The following is a 4,257-nucleotide window of genomic DNA, read 5'->3' on the forward strand; positions in this document are numbered from 1 at the left end:
CTTTTTTTTTATTTAGCAGAAGCTTTTATGGCAACATACAAAATAATGCATATAAGGAAAGTACAGCAGAAAATCAAGGATCACAAGTTAGCAAGTTAGCCTGTAGCCATGCCCGCAGCCAAACACAGAGCTGTGTCCCCTAGCGGTACATGTATATATGACTAGAACTCTGATATTTATTGAATTGTCAGTAGACTTCCTGTTTGGAATTTAGGGACTGTGGGAGGCTGCAGAATATTGTGTGTGTCCCCAGTACCCTGACAAGATTCTGACTTGTTGTGTTTGTTTTGTTTGATAATTTAATAAAGTTGCAAATGAAAAGTGAGTCAAGTGATCACCTTCTGAGACTGGGCTGTCTAGGAGGAGGGTGCTGTGTGCCAGTCACTCAGTGATGTGCTGCCACCTAAAGGACACTAGTGATACTGCGTGGAGGGCCTGATTGGAGGCTGGGTTGGCCTACACTGGGTCATGTGACATTCCTGTCAAACAAGCTGATTGGTTTGTGGGAGCCCAATATCCCATGCTTTGCTCTCATTCTAGTGTGTGTGTGAGAGTATTTGTGAGGGTGTATGTGTGTTCGTGAGAGAGAGAAAGGTGTGTGTGTTTGTGTGTGTGAGAGAGAGAGGTGTGTGTGAGATAGTGTGCATGAGTGAGGTACCTTGTTGCCGTAGCTACAGCCTGTCAACATCACAGATGCGGACGCTTTCCTTGTGAAGAATGTAAAGATTTACATGAATAAACTTCGTTGAACTGAATATCGAAAAATATGTATCAAAGTAACAGTAACACTAAAGAGGTGGTGCGTATAACGGTTGATACATTTACATTTAGTCATTTAGCAGACGCTCTTACCCAGAGCGACTTACAGCAAGTACAGGGACATTCCCCCCGGAGCAAGTAGGGTGAAGTGCCTTGCCCAAGGACACAACGTCATTTGGCACAGCTGGAAATCGAACTGGAAACCTTCAGATTACTAGCCCGACTCCCTCACCACTCAGCCATCTGACTCCCTATATATCCTGTTCTATAGGGTTCTATCAGATGGTATATGATTTTATCAGGTTCTATCGTTTTCTGTTGTTTTGTCAGGTTCTCATAAGTTGTATAACATTATTTGAAATTCTATCAGGTTCTGTCAGGCTCTATCAGGTTTTGATAATTTCTATTGTTTTTTTCAAGTTCTGTCCGGTTCAATCAGTAACTTTCAGGTTCTATAAAGCTCTATCAGCTTCAATTAAGTTCTGTCAGATTAGGTCAGGTTCTGCCAGGTTAACTGTAAAAATAAAGTGTACTCCTCAACTCCCTCTTCTGGTCAGAAACACACTGTCTCTACAAATACACACCCTCAGTAACACACACACACATACACACTAACACACTCACTCACACACAAACACACTAATACGCACACTCACTAACATACATACACTCTCACTAATTCACACACACACTCTCTCTAACACACACACATACTAACTAACACGTACACACACACTCACTAACACACACTTGCTGACACACATTAACACACGCACACAGGCACACACACTTTTACACACACACTTTCACTGACACACTCACATACTCACGTACTTCTCGGGGGCAGTCTTCATGATGATTGATGAGAGGTTATGACATCAGAGCTTCTGTAAATCTGTCACGCTTGCTCTACCATTCTCCACTCTGAGCTGTCTGGTGCAAGAAAATCATGGAAGAGGAGGGGAGGATGAGAGAGGGGGTGGAGGGGGAGAGGTGGGGAGGGATGGAGAGAGGATAGAGAGGGGGATGGATTGGGAAGGTGGAGAGGGGTAAAAGGAAGGGGAGAGGGATGGAGGGAGGGAAGGATGGAGTGAGGGGAGAGGGAGGGAGGGGAGTGGGCTGGAATCTGACAGGAGGCTTGATGGTTTTGTCTTTAGCTTATCTACATTGACAGACCATAAGGAACTGATGTGTGTGTTTGTGAGTGTGTCACACACAGACATCACACCGTCATCAATATCTTACACGTTTGCTCAGACTAAACAGTTGGAGATAAATGTAGAGACATGTCTTTGCGCAGGCAGGCAGGCAGGCAGGCAGGCAGGCAGGCAGGCAGGCAGGCAGGCAGGCAGGCAGGCAGGCAGGCAGGCAGGCAGTTGGTTACTGAAACAATTACTACAACATTCAACACAATACAAGTGATCTACAGGATAAGTGTGTGTAAGCGTGCTTGTGTAAGCGTGCTTGCTTTCGAATATGTCTGTGTGTGTGTGCCAACCAGGCACAATAATCTGTGTGGTCTACATCATCACAGCCTCCACTCGAAAAACCAATGAGAGGCAGTTCTGAAGAGCCTTGATAAATTTAAGAGAGGAAGAGAGGAGGAGAGAGGATGGAGGGATCAAGAAGAGATGAAAGAAGTGCAGAAAGAGGAAGGAAATGTGAAGGGATGACATGTTCCAAGTCCACACCCACACACACACACTCACCTACACACACACACACACACATACACGCACACACCCACCCACACACACATAGCATTTTTGCTCCATTACTGAGGTAATTACCAACATAGATCCACCAGTGACACTCACACTCTGAGGCTGGGGCCGGGGCTGGGGCAGAGGCAAGTGCTGAGGTTTTAGCTAGGGCTGGGGCTGAGGCTGGGGTTAGGGCTGAGGCTGGGACTGAGGCTGGGACTGAGGCAAGGGCTGAGGTTAGAGCTGGGGCTGAGGCTGAGGCTGGAGTTAGGGCTGAGGCTAGGGCTGAGGCATGGGGCTGGGACTGGGGTCAAAGCAGGCTGGGGTTGATTCCTTTCTCTCATTCTATCTCTCTCTCTTCCTCCCATCCTCCCCCTCTCTTTCTCCATCCTGTGTGATAAAGTGTAGTAGTAGGAGTCCTGTTGATAATCCTCTTAACCAGACACACATCAGGGAGGTGACGTCAGGGCCACATCACTGTGTGTGTTTGTACGTGTGTGTGTGAATGTGTGTTAATGTGTGTTAATGTGTGTAGGTGTATGTGTTTGTGTGTGTGAATGTGCGTGTTTATGTGTATTAATGTGTGAATTTGTGTGCGTGGAAACATTTGTGTGGATCTGTGCGTGTGTGTTTGTGAATGTGTGAGTGTGTGTGTGTGTGTGTGTGTGCATGTTTGTGTGGATCTGTATGTGTGTTTGGGTTTATGAATGTGAGTGTGTATGTAACAATATGGTGATGTGAGTCTAATTGCTGGAGTCTGCCATCTCTTTCTCTCTCTTTCTCTGTCTCTACTGTCCAGACTATGGCTTTCTCTCTCCACAATCCCCATTTATCTCTCGCCACAATACAAATTTATATCTCTGTCTCTCATTACAGCCCTCCTTCTCTTTCGTCTCTCTCTTCTCTCGCATTTTTATCTCTTTTCTATCTCTTTCCTCTCTCACTCTCCTCTCTCTCTCCTCTGTCCTCTCTCTCGTCTCTCCCTTTTCCAATCTTTCTGTTTTTCTCCTTTTCTCTCTCTCTCTCTTCTCCCCTCCTCTCGCTCACTCCTCCTCTCCTCTCCTCTCCATTCCCCTCTCTCTCTCTCTCTCTCTCTCTCTCTCTCTCTCTCTCTCTCTCTCTCTCTCTCTCTCTCTCTCTCTCTCTCTCTCTCTCTCTCTCTCGCTCTCTCTTTATCCTCCTCTCTTTTTCTCTTCTCTCTCCTCCTCTCCTCTCTCTCTCCTCTCAGCCATCCCTCCCTCTTCCTCTTCTGTCTCTCTTTTCTCTCCGTCCTCTTCTCCTCTCTCCCCCCTCCTCTCTCTCTCTCTTTTCTCTCCGTCCTCTTTCTCCTTTTGTCCCCCCTCCTCTCTCTCTCTCTTTTTTCTCCGTCCTCTTCTCCTCTCTCCCCCCTCCTCTCTCTCTCTCTTTTCTCTCCATCCTCTTTTCCTCTCTCCCCCCTCCTTTCTCTCTCTCTTTTCTCTCTGTCCTCTTCTCCTTTCTCCCCCCTCCTCTCTCTCTATCTTTTCTCTCCGTCCTCTTCTCCTCTCTCACCCCACTCTTTTGCTCTCTCTCTCTCTCTTTCCGTCTCTCTGCTGTAGTAACAGTAGGGTGACAGAGCTCACGGAGAGTGGAGGCGTTTCCGTGTTGACGGCTGACTCCGCGTCCGCCCGCCAGGATTCCCGGAGCGCTGTCGCTGGAGAGGGGGACCCTGCATTCCTCACATTCCACACCGGCGTCTCGGAGCGAGCGCAAACCCCAGCGCTTGGAAGCAGAGGCACAGGAGCAGAGCTGCAACACCAAACCCAGCCTCCCCACT

This window comes from Osmerus mordax, chromosome 25 (assembly GCF_038355195.1).
Source record: "Osmerus mordax isolate fOsmMor3 chromosome 25, fOsmMor3.pri, whole genome shotgun sequence".
Taxonomy (NCBI): domain Eukaryota; kingdom Metazoa; phylum Chordata; class Actinopteri; order Osmeriformes; family Osmeridae; genus Osmerus; species Osmerus mordax.